Below are 13,499 nucleotides of genomic sequence, written 5' to 3' on the forward strand. Positions count from 1 at the left end.
CAACCTCAGCTGTTCAAGGTTTACAATGTTGTGCTCCTATTTCTTGTCTCCACAGAACAGTTCCAGCAGAGGTACAACCGTTTACCTCCAGGAAATCCATGGACCCCAGAAAGTGTATCTTGCTTGTGGCAAGTCTTCTGTTCCTGGAGATCTCTAGCCCTGTGGAGGCTTGCAGATGTTTTCCACCAGTTCTACAGAACAGTTACTGCGGTACAAATGTCACATATCCTGGGACCTTCAGGAGAGTTTTCTTTCCATAGAAAGTGAAATCTGTGTGTCATCAGCATACAACACTATCCGGACCCCAAAGGACTCACCTAAGGAGGCCAAAGGAGCCATATAAATGGTATCAAGAGTTGGGCTTAGAGAGATCTATGTGGGTATTCAAAATTGGTTACTTTAGGGTCGGGAGCTTACAGAGCTATCCAGAGAGATAGACTTCTATCAGTGAGAATAGAACCTTTGACTCCAATGTATTCGTTTCAGCCTGTTTCCCATGATCAAGTGCCAACTTGATGGAATCTGTTAACTCCACTAGTGCCGATTCCGTCTTAGTCTTGGCCATGAGTAGTGTAACAGCTGCTCCTGGTCCAAGCTGCCCATTAATGAGCTTCTCCAATATCTTTGACACCGCAGGTAAAAGGAAAATCTGCCTGAAATTTGCAAGCACTGATCTATCTGCCAAGAGAATGTTTAGTTAAGGAATTAGTTTGGCCTGCTTCCAGCAAGTTGGCATAGTGACTCATTGGCTAGAACTATTGAATAATTGATTCAGAAGCAGATTGATCATCTTCAAACTAGCAATCAAAACCCATGGAGGACATGGATCACTCGGTGAACCAGATTTACAAGAATGATTTATATATTCCACTACTGACTTTTAGCAAACATTTTTTTTCCTTTTATCTTAAGCACTTCGTGGGTGTGCATGTCTTTTTCATCTGTATCATTTGCTTCTCTTTCCCCACCCACACTTGTGTTGCTTTCTCTTGCCTGTATACAATGCTTAAGTTGTGGACTCATAAATGGTAGGGCTTAAAGTTTTTCTCAGAAGCCTGCTGCCGGCATGATCAAAAGTTGAGGTGCCAGATACAAAGAATGTATTGATTACCCCTCATGCCTCTTTAATCTGAGGCATGAGGGTGACAATTGTAAAGACAATGCATACTCTTCATCACATTCTTGAGGGTTCTTTTTTATTCCTCCATTCTCCCATTGTCCTATTTTCTATCTTTCTCTACCTCCTTCTTTCATCCTTTTCTGTATTTTCTTTCTTGCTCTGGATCAAAGGCTTGGAAGGAAAAATATAAGTGCCAGTTGGCTCCACCTGCAACCTTCAGCTCAAGTTAAACACTGCCCATATGTTTCTCCCCCACCTTCCCCAGCAGACCACTTTGCCCTGGTTGCTTCTCTGTCCACCCTACTTGTGCTTCTATGAGCCCAGCTCTCTGCCTTGCTTCCCCATGTATCTTCCCTCATGTTACTTTACCACGTATTGTTCCCCTAATAGCTCCTCTTGAAAAGACACTTTTACAAAATTTCTTTTTTATTTACCAGTCCACTGTTATGTTAATTTAAAGGTACTTCTAAAGCGCACATACACTACATGGTTTCATGGCGCTGGAATCCAAGGAACACTAAGGCTGAGTGATTTAATCATATGCCTGACAAAACAGCCAGGTCTTTCGAAGTTTCCTGAATTGGAAGTAGGATGTTAACGATCTGATGTCCAAAGGGAGAGAGTTCCAAAATTGTGAGGCCAAGACCGCAAATCTTAGTCCCCCCAATTTCTTGTGTTTAAAGGATGGAATGACTAGGAGATTCAGATGGGAAGGCCTAAGGTCCCTAGAAGGGACGTAACGCTGTACAGAAGAAGATACAAACACTGGCCAGTTGCCATGCAGGTGATGCAACCCAGCTTAAATGCACTTCGTTCAGCTACCGGAAGCCAGTGTATTCCTTTCATTAATGGGGTGACATGGTGCCATTTAGGCTGGAGGTATGTTAGTCTGGCCACCTGGTTTTGTACTAGTTGTTGTCTTTTTAATTGATATGCTGCAACACCAACGAAGAATGAGTTGGTATAGTCAATATGAGAAATGACTAAGGCCAATACTACTTGGGTCAAGGCTTCAGTGTTAAGGAATCTACTTCTACTTTCAAAGCTGAAAGAAACAGGAAGAAACCACCATCCCAATCTGGGCTTTCATAGACAGGTCACTGTTGATAGTGATGCCTGGGCTTTTGGTTGAACTGGAAGGGAGGGGGGTTCCCAGTTCGATAGGCCAGAAGTTAGAATTCCAGATGTTTGATGGCCTGCCGACTAGGATCAGCACAGTTTTATCTGGGTTAAATTTCAGGTGGTTGTTGTTCATCCAGTTGCTTATATGTCTCATGGTAGATTGGAAGTTGGAAACCGAGGCGGCCGACTGATCAATATCAAAGATCAGTTGGAGTTCGTCGGCATAGTTGAAACTGCTCCAGCGAGTGACGGTTCCTGAGCGTAGATGGTTGAGCTTTAGGAGGGGCATTAGCAAGTATGCTAAACTTGATGGTGATGATTTTTTCAATAAAATAAGTATTGAGTGAGGCACATAATGCTTGAGTGGGGCGCGTTTTCCTGTGACTCTATCTGGCTTGGATAGTTCAGCAACATTCCTTAGATTCATTAGTAGAACGTAATATCTTGTTGGAGAAATAAGCGGCCTTGGTTTGTAAGAGGGCATTTTTGTATTGTTTAGGATGAGTTGGAAATAGATCTTTTTTGTCTGAAGAGTACTTTTTTCTCCAGTCACGTTCTGCTTGGCATAGGGCACGTTTTTAAAGTTTTAACTGTGAATTGGTGAATAAAAAGAAAAATAAAGTCATATGGTTTTGTAAATAAAGAGAGAAATAAAAGCACATGTGCCTATAAAATAACACTTCACAGCAGCCATATGATCACACATATTTTTAGGTATGCTGCACATCATCAGTGATGCTATACAGCATAGATAAAAAAAGATTGGCAAAGCCACAGATCCCAAAGGTGAAACCTAGTGGCTTTGCCAGTGATTGCTTTCATGTTGGCGAAAGCCAGAATGCTCCCTCTATGACAATATGTTTTTAACAAAACAAAAATAGCATTGACAAAAACAAAAAGAGGCTGGCAACCAACTCTAGATATACAGACTTTGCCAATGTTTCTTTGGTATTTTTAACAAACGGAAGTGCGGTTCTCCAGGGAATAGTAATTTTACAACTGAGGAGACTCCGCAGTTGGGGCAGGGAACTCTGCACATAAAAATACATAACAGTCCTATCTTTTTATGTGTGGAGCCTCTGCCACAAGTTCAGAGTCTCCGCAGTGGTAAAATTACTATTAGTAAAATTGGACTTCTAGTTTGTGAACAACCCAAAAATTGTAAACTTGCACAAAAGTGTAAGTTCACCTTTGTGAATCAGGCCCCTAATTAGGAGTTCTCATTTTACTGGACTCTTGGTCCTAAAAGTCCTCAACAGAGCTCTTTCATTTCTATTATGAATGAGACTTTTTCAGTGCTTAAGTTGAGCCGGTGGTTTCTGGTGCTTCGCACCGGCACTTTATTGTCAACATTGGCACATGGTGGCACTGTTTGTCTAATTTAGAGAAGAGCACAGCAACAGTTGTTATTACTTCAATGTGCATTAACAATGACTAATACCTGCTGCTATAGCCATTGCTATTGCTTTGTGAGCCTGGAATAGTCGGAATATTTACACATGCACAGTGTAGAGGCTAGTAGCTATGTTGGTACTTGCATTGGCTGCACATGCAGGCGCAATGGATAGTGCAAGCTGCGCTGGCCTACTAACTTATTGTTTTACAAACTTAGCACTGCCTTTAGTGAAATATCATCAAATTCTGTAGAGGACATTGTCCAAAGTTCTTTAAGGCTAACATTCCACAGTAATGACAATCTTAGGTGGTCATATTTCAAAGACCACTGGTAGAAGGGAAAGGGTTACCCAGATTATGTAAGAAATGTTATTCAAGGAATGATGGGAAGATCTCTAAAAAATCTTGCTGGATACCTGACAATCAATGTTAGAATCCATGATAATAGTAGCCTTGTACAGAGTGCATGTTTTCTGTATAGGAAAGTTGTGCTTGCAATCATAACAGTCACAGGTTTTGTGAGAATCCTTCTCAGTGTGTGATACCCTGAAGTAGGGAGGATCGTGGTATTTTAGTTTGCACCTCTCCAGTCCCTGACCTCTGGGCCGGAATACACTAAGTGCATGGCTCAACTAAACAGAGCTGAGCTGCTAGGCATTTAAGGCCAAGCAATGAAATGGCAAATTAAGGAAATAATTATGTGATCGAGTTTTAGGAAAGGAGCCTGAGTGGTCACCGGCTCCACCCCCACCTCCGTTCTTGGGTCTTGTTAGGAACTTGGGCTTTGTGTTTCTTCATTTGTGCAAGACCCAGAATCAGCAGCTCATATTTGCTGACAGCCTTATTCATTGAAGAGCATTGCAGGCTACTTTAAAAATAAAACTATGTCCGAATTTTACTTTGGAATTAAAAACACTTCAAAAGTCTTAAACTACCTTATTCTGACACATGTCATTCGTAATGTCTGCCCTCAGTGCCCCAAGGGTAGGGTGCATTGTTATAATAAGCAGATGATAAAAGATGTTTTATATGCCCCAGTGATGGAAAAGCTGCCAATTTCTTTTTCCCTATTCTAGTGTGCTAGCTCCATGGGCTAACATGGAAAGGTTTTGACAGGAGTGGGCTAGAGCAATAAGTGAAAGTATTCAAAAAATAGTCAGAATAAATCCAATAACTTGCCAAGATTAGATTTATTATAATTATTGCAGTAGTTTCAGAACTGCTTTACTAAAGTTACCTCAAATCATCCCTGTAGCAGCCTCTTCTGATTTGCCAGCCTTTGGCAGGCTGAGGCAATCTTCCTTTATTAGGTGTGAAGTGGCCTGGGCTGAGACCGAGACCATGTGGTGGGAGAAGATCTGCTGCAGCAGATGCCAGGACAGGAAGGGGGCTGGGTAGCCAAATTGGTGTTCAAAAGGAGAAAGACAGTGAGTACAGGAACCAGAACTAGCCATACTTCCTGCACCCCAAGCCAAATGGGAGCCTCTGTAATTGAATTAGGATAGGGTCGGGAATGGGAGGGTAAGGAAACGTTAACCACACCTTTGGGTTTTGTTAGCCAGATCTGAACCTCCAAGAGAGATTTTCTCCATTTAGATTTTTGTTGAGAGGTGTTGTCTGGGACAACAATACGCCACACTTCGAAAGAAGTTGTCATCAAATAGGGTGGCTCCCTGCACCCCATTCGTCAGGGGTGCCCCCCCTTGCCTGCCCAGAAACTGGTATAAATATTGGAGAGCTGCCCAGCAACTCTGATCCCTGTCTGGAAACATCAGTAGAAGAAGGACTGGCCTGCTGAACCGTTGGTCTGCATCAAGAGAGAACTGCATTCTGAAGGACTGCACCTCTTCACACTCTGGGCTTAACAAAAGGGGACTATACCTTGCTTCAGAAGTTTAAAGAGTGGACTTGCTGAAAGCAACAGGTATGAAAGAGCTTAAAATTTACCTGCATCAACCCCACCAAGACAAGCACAGCTTATCAGCTTCGCCTGTACTTTAAAGGATTTGGCCAGGTGAATTGTGCGTATTGTAGTCCCAAACCTCCAAGTGGCAACTCAGAGCTACTGGACCATTGGCTGGTGTTGTGGACCCTCAAAGACCCACAGGAGGCTTTCTAGAACAAGATCCAGAAGTTTGGAAACATATGTACAATGTTTGTCAAACAGCTCCATAAATTGACCAACCCTAATGACAAGAGGCAAGCTAGCGATGTTGAACCGTGACTCAGCCTGAAATCCAGGTTTGCCCCGCTGAAATCTCCAGAGCTCTTCTCCTTCGTTGACAAAGCCCTCCTGAAGTCACTGAGGCATCACACTGATGCAGATTGCCATCGTCAATTTGGAACTGAATTGCCGAGAAGGCTCGCTCAACGTTGAGGGAAAAGGGAAACAAAAAAGTGACTCTAAGTGCGAAGGTAAAATTCTGACCCGCCGTAACCACCCAACGTATCCATCGCGGTCAGCCGAAACATTGACTTGGTTTCGATCAGGACTTTTAGAGGATTGGTATCAGAACAGTCAGTTTTCCTGTAGTGGAATCTGTAGAATTATGTCAAAGTGCATGAAATGGCGTCTTTTGGCATTATTCTGCAGATTCCACTACGGAGAAACCGTTCCGAGCCACACGAGGATTAGCCTAACCCATTTTCTGAATGCTACATATATTTATGCAAACCCTGGTGAAGTCCTTTACAGGAAAAAACATTCAGGCTGGGCTGGCTGGAAGTGCAAAATGTTGATGAAATGCAGATAAAGACACTATTTTTTGAAAATCACATTTTGGATCCCTCCTCTTATATAGATCAAACAAAGATAATTGCGTTATGAACTTTTTTATTGCTCTGAATTGCTGAAACTAAAATTGATATGAAATACATTGAGTGCTCCCTCCTCAATCAAGTTTGTTGTTGTATATATTGTGGTTGCCGAGCAGTGGGACTGCAAGATGTGGAGCACTACAGCTGAATAATGTGTACACAAGCACTAGTTCATCAATATAGGGCAAACACTGCTCTGTTTCATAGTGTGTAACCCCACAAATTTAGAAAATAGAGTATGATTTTATAAATAAAATAAGACCAAAACAACAAAAATCCAATCAGTAGAAGTTGAGATATGAATTTTTAAGTGCTATATGCTGTGTACACAAGCACTAGTGTGGTCGTTCTAGATCCAACACTGCTCTGTTTCATAGTGTGTAACCCCACAAAAAGACTTCACACCATTTTAGACAAATATATTATGATGTTATAAATAAAACGACCAAAACAACAAAAATCCAATAAGTAGAAGTCAAGTTATGAATTTCTGAAGATTAAAAGTAAAAAATAGTACTTAGAAGCAGTGGGGCAAAATCAAGAGTTCAGGCTGACCGCGATGGAGCGTCAGCCAGGTACAGGAGCCAAGCAAGGCCTGCTGAACAAAACTACCTTGATCCTGGTCGCAATCGCAAGATGTGGGGTACAACTGACCGATTAATTAGTATCAATCCTACAGTCAAGGAGATACAGAATTTTCTCAACGCAACAATGGCGATGCACCTGTTCCAAAGACAAAGTGCCTGGTCCGAGATGCATTGGTTTTAAAGCCGATGCATCGGGATTTCTCTATGCAGCATCAGCGATGTGGTTGGTCTGAAGTGTCAGTTTCGATGGTGATACACTGGTTCCAAGTGTGATGCGCCGGTTCTGTTCCTGAAACAGCGGCAATGCATTGATTCTGCTCATGTAGCAGAGGATTTGTGGGTTCCACTGGGGCAAGCACTTGGATCCACTTCCAATGGCCAGGCACAGGAGCAGGGGTAATTACTTTGATATCGTTGACTCATAAAACAGGAGGCAAGCCAGAATGCCCTGATAATTCTTAGGTTCAAGTAAGTTAGTCCAGCTCTTCCTCAGCACTGCAGATGGTAGCAGGCAGCAGGGCAGCTCATCAGAAAAGTAGTTCTTCCAGGGCAGGAGTTCAGCAGAGTGGCAGGTCTTGTAGCAGCACAACAGTCTTTCCTTTTGGCAGGTCCAGTAGTGTCGTAGTTGATAGGGTCAGAGTTCCAGTACTTCTAACCAGTTGTGCCTTCAAAGTGAGGAACACTTCAAAGAGATGCCTTTGAAGTGCACAGAATCTCTGCCCTTACTGCTCTGGCTCCAGACTCACTCAAGGGAGATGTGCAGGCCATTGTGTGTGGACAAGACAAAGCCTATTCAGATGTAAGTGAGGCAGTGTTCAGTTCTGCCCCACCAGCAGCCAATTAATGGCTCATAAAGTCACACCTGAGCTCCTGTTGTGTGTGGCTGTCTAGAGGGAATGCACAAAGCCCAAGTGTTACCCAAGCCAGAAGTGTATTCAGAAACAGTCAGCAGGCACCAAATGGCTAAAGTAAGAAAATGCCAACTTTCTAAAAGTGGCATTTTCAGAATTACAATTTACAATCCGACTTCACAATAAGTTGCGATTTTAAATTGTGATTCTAGAGACACCAAACTTTGGGGTCCAATCTCTTTCCAATCGAAAATTACACTTCTAAAATGTAATAAGGTAATGCTAATTGGGAGAGATAGTCCTGGCAGTAGTTTAAAACAAATGTAGGGGTTTTTCACTGCCAGGGCATGTAAAACTCAAAAGTGTGTCCTACTTTTTAAATACACTGCACTGTCCAGTGTCTACCACAGGGGTGACTTATATGTATTAAAAGGGAAGGTTTAAGGACTGGCAAGGGGATTAACTTGCCATATTGACATGGTCGTTTAAAACTGCAAACACAAGGAGACGATGGACGGAGTGATGAAACTTTTCGGACGCTCACCCCCGGTCACAGATCTGGGTTGAATCCATCATCATTCTTTAGCTCACTTCGCCACCTCAAATACGTTAAGCTGGCCTTTCCTGATGAAGGTACTCTGCAGACAAGGGGTAGGCAAGTGATAGGATGCGCCTCCTCTATAGGCAGCGGTTGGCATGGATCGGCACAGGAGGATAAGTGGTGTCTGACAATATCCCTATCAAAAGAGGAATAACCAGGGTTGCTGGCTCTCACCACTTGTTTTTGCTCCGGAATGGAGCCCCTAGCATGCCATGTATGGGGCTAGAATCCTGACTGGGGTCTGTAAATTGAGAATCAATGGTATATAATCTCACTCTACATCGACAAAGCTCTGGTGTGCCTCCAAAGTCAACACCACAATTTACCACTCTTAATGGCCTCAGTTTCGAGAACTATCGGCCTTCGTATGAACTGGGGTAAATTGTGCTTATTCTCACAACTCTGATGGAAATTCAAATACACTTGATACCAATGGTAGAGATGCAATAGTTATTTGACACATTTAAATATCTGGGAATTACCACAAGGAGTGCGACCTACTTGATGGTAATCTGGTCAGGGCAGTGGCGACAGTGTGATGTACAACTCCCTTCTGGTGTTCCCTGCCTCTATCACCATGTGGTAGAGTTGATATCTCCAAGATGCTCATTCTTCCTCATCAGTTATATGTTTTCGCAGCTCTCCCGATTGCGATTCGCCAACCCTTTTTCAAGGAACTGTGCTCTCTCTGCAGACATAATTATTATGTGGCTCTGGAAGAAGCAGAGTAGCACGATCAAGATTCTTCCTGCCACTAACAATGAGCTGTATTATACTGCATCCCTGTTTCAGTTGCCGATGAGCTGGATGGCTGATTCCTGAAATTCGGAACGGGATGACATCCTGACATGATTAGATGCCTCTGATGTTCTGTGATGGCTCGTGATATGGGGTAGGGCTGACATTCCCAGCAATGGACGCACGGTAGTAGCGAAATGGAACTGGGACACATATATCCAGCCACAGGGCAGGAAGACTCCATATGAACCAGAGATTCTGCTGTGGACACTCCCTGGCAGCATTCGACTCACACACCATCACAACACAAGATCATGGTGGGAGGCGGGGATGCACAGCTGGGGAGGCCTGTTTGATGAGGTCCTGTGGATTCCTTTTGAGGAATTGAAAAACCAATATGATTTAGGCCCAGGTAGATTCCTACTACAGAACATAGAAGCTAAATGGGGGAAAAGTTTAGGAATTGTCAAAACAGTCTCCAGAAATGCAGGACTAAAATTCATGCAATTTAATTACTGAATTTATGCATATTGGACCCCAAAGCGCATAGGTCAAATGTATTAGGGCGCGACAAATTACTGCTGGTCTGGTACTGTGTAATGTTGTCTATACTGGGAAGTAACATACACCCTGACAGACATCACAGACATTGACCCCAAAACACCCTTTTCTCCTCCTACTGAGCCCAGTGAGTCACACAAAAAAAGTCTAAAAATCAGTGGAACTCTGTGGACCTGGCTGTTGTCCTGGCAAACGGTTGTATAGCCAAGTCCTAGTAGGCACTGGCGGTGCCTTGCGTCTTGGACTGGTTACTTGATGTGGTTACATAATGTGAAAAAATGGATAAGTACAGAGCTGCTCTCCGCCCTCAATGCAGGGGAGATGAGTGGGCAAAGTATTGATATCTGGAATGGATACTTATGAAAGGTGGAAGCTAAAACAGAAATACGTCCCCCTTGACTTATGTGACTTGTTGTTAGTACCAGGGGGAACGATGAAGCAGATGCTATACTCTACACACAGGGCGGATTTGTGGCTTACAGTGATATCTCATCATAAAGGAGGCCACATGTATCCCCCCATCCAGTAATGCAAGATTAAGGGGAACACAAGGAGGTCTTGGTGGCCTTTGGCCTATGTTTATGTGTAACAAACTCAAATATATTGTTGAAACCCAATACAAATTGAATGAAAAAACCACATCATCGATGTCTTCACAGCAAAAGGCTGCATTTTGTTACCCATTCACCAGTCATCCTCTGCCCTGCTATTCAGTCCCTCAGTAGCAAAAACAAACTTCCAAAGGGGTGCAAATAAAAACACTAATAAACTCAACACCCTTGAGAACGTCCATCCTAAATAGTCCATTCATGAGGCCATCAATCCAAGGTTTCTGCTGGTGGAATCAGCAAGTGCTTTGATACTAGGAACATGATGGATTGCCTGAATAAAGGACCCTGTCCACCAAACTCTAAAGAAGGCCTTATATATCCATTATTTAACATCACCGTAAAACCTGGCAAAAATCTATGCTTATCTTAATCTATTTGAAAACACATCTCCTACCGAAACTATTTTTCAGAAGCATGCATAGTGGATGCAGTCATCTTCATGTGTTTTAAAATGTCACATGATCAAGGGGAGAGAATATGAAAGCTGGCCGTCCAATGAACGCTGTCACATTACATCTCAAACCCCAGGAGAACATCATCAAACAAGATATCATTCTAGAATGCTTATTGTGGTGATTATTTAAGATCAGGGCGCCCGGTTTATGGCATTTCTTTTTTTAACAATTTCATCTGTATTTATCCATATTTATTTTTTGGCCATCTTATTGGTAGTAATCCATATTTATTTTGTGTTTTCTGAACAGATGATGAGATAAATTGTTTGTTTCCACTTTTTTTTAACAGATAAAAGTGCACTCATATTGATGTCTGTCTGGTTTTAGCACATCACACAGCAACAAATAATAAAAGAATGAACCCACATTAATAAATTGGCATAACAGCACCAATACATTTTGAGATATACAGTATTTTAAGCAAATGTCATTGAGCTTTGTAACTGCCATGCTGCCAATATGTACAGCTATTGGCCCAAAAGTAATTAATCTCAGCATAGAGAGTCACTCAAAAGAAGCCAAATTATCTGTATTTTTCCGCTTTTAAAAATTAATACAGACATGAAACAGTATGTGTTCGGTCTGTATATATCTGTAATAATCAGTAAAAACGGAAATGGGTAGCCTTATTTAGGATGCAGGACTGGACAAAGAGGACTCTTGCCCCTTTAAGAGAACCCCTCTTGCACTTCCATACAATCAGGCCAGGTTCTAGTACTTCTTGCCAAACCCAGTACAGAACAAACCCAGAAAGCTAAATGAAATTGGAATCTTGTTTTCCCTAGGTAGTAATAGAAATCTTCCTTGGGATGGTAATACTTCCTTACTTCATAGATTAAGGGATGGTAATTGGGTGCAGATTGTCTCTTTTTTAAAATTCTTGGAACCCTCCCAGAAGACCGGATCCAGCCCGATGGATGTGGTGAAGGGCTATAAAGTTCAAATCACAAAGGTAATATGTTTTTTTCTGTTTCTCATAATTCACGGCTTGAGTGAAGGGCAATTATTTGGACAGTATGGCTTTCATTAGGAGAGGGATATCAAAAGACAAGCAGCATTTGTATCTCAGACCATTTCCCTGTTGTTTGAGTCGGGGACCAGTAGCAGCCACCTGGCTGATCACAAACCCAAACACCACTGTTAACTTCCAACTGAACATCTTCACTAATCTCCCACTTGGATGAATTTGAAGAATATATCTGATTAAACATCTTAGAGTTAGAAGAAAGAAGCCCTGTATTTGACTGGGGAATGCATAGAATGTAAAGGCCCAATTTAAATGTTGGCAGTTGGGTTGTCCTCTGCCATGGCAACAGAGTAGAATATTTGTCGCCCTGGTGGGGGTCCTGATTGCCAAACTTAAAAATGCCCATCGGGCTGACGGACATTTCTAGCATTCACAGGAACCGCTGCCAAGGAGGTTTCTGTGAATGCATTGGAACTAATAAAATAAAATGACACAAAACTACCTCCTTATTCTGAGTACTTTGTTGGCAGTACTAGACCGTAAAGTACGGGGTGAGTACCAGTTAAAAATTTCCAACAAGAAAAATGGACCGTCTTGACGTAGTCCCTAGTGAACCCAACAGAGCCTGAACTGAATACACGCCCCCAAATGGAAGCCAGTGAAGGTCCCAAATGGAATCGGAAACTGAAGAGAATTTTGGTAAATTCAACAGGACTCTCGCTACCGTGTTTTGAAGAGTCTGAAGTTTATTGAGAAGCCGCATTTGGCAGCCTACAAATAGTGCATTGCTATAATCAATTTTTGAGATTACCCAGGCTATGATTACTGCTTTCCTATGCTCTAATGGTCAAAGAAATGGTAACATCGTTATTAAGGTTTTTAAAATAAAGAAGTAGGAAGAGGTGTTCTGATTTGAATGTTCTATGAAGGGTAATCTGTTGTCAAAAATGACACCCAGATTTCTTGCCTTCTGTACTGGAATTGATAGCGAATCATGATTCGATGGCCACCAGGTGGAGTTCCAGGAGGTATTTTTACCAAACACTAGCACCTCCGTTTTATCAGAGTTAAGCTTAAGAGAGTTCAGTTGCATCCACTGCGCAGTACTGTTCATGCATGTGCTGAACTGCAGGGCTATTCCTTCTGGATTAGATGAGACTGCTACCACTAACTGTGTATCATCAGCATATGAACTAACCAAAAAACCATATGCTCTGATCAGGTGAATAAGAGGGCGTTCACATTAAAAAGTGTTGGACTTAAAGAACACCCTTGCGGGACCCCACAGAGAAGTTTAAAATAAGTTGAGGTAAATTCTTCCAGCATCGCTAATTGTTCTCTATTGGTAAGAAAATATTTGATCAAGTTGACACCTGCTCTTTTTATGCCTGTTTTGTAGGCCTGGGCTAAAATTCCGTTCCGCTCGCGGAAATTGCGATCATTTTACATTTTCGCGTTCCGCGGATAGCGCGAAAATGTCAAAATTTCCGCAATCCGCATCTTACCGGAAATTTTTTTCTTGCTCGCGCTGTAAAAAAATACATGCTTGCGTGCGCGCGATCGCCTTACTGAATCCCTGTGTTCGGCGACAAGTTTTCCCGATCCGGTCGCCTTCTCCACGAGATGTTGGATTGTTGGTAGCCATTTGCGCTGTCTCGCGACAGTTCGCGCCCG

General features: G+C 42.5%; 1 pseudogene; it reads left to right on the plus strand.

Annotated features, from left to right (window-relative positions):
* The first annotated feature begins 98 nt into the window (after nt 1–98).
* Nucleotides 99–13,499, plus strand: part of LOC146796830 (metalloproteinase inhibitor 1-like) — a 47,780-nt pseudogene continuing 34,379 nt past the window's right edge.

This window comes from Triturus cristatus, chromosome 10, assembly GCF_964204655.1.
Source record: "Triturus cristatus chromosome 10, aTriCri1.1, whole genome shotgun sequence".
In the NCBI taxonomy this organism is placed as follows: domain Eukaryota; kingdom Metazoa; phylum Chordata; class Amphibia; order Caudata; family Salamandridae; genus Triturus; species Triturus cristatus.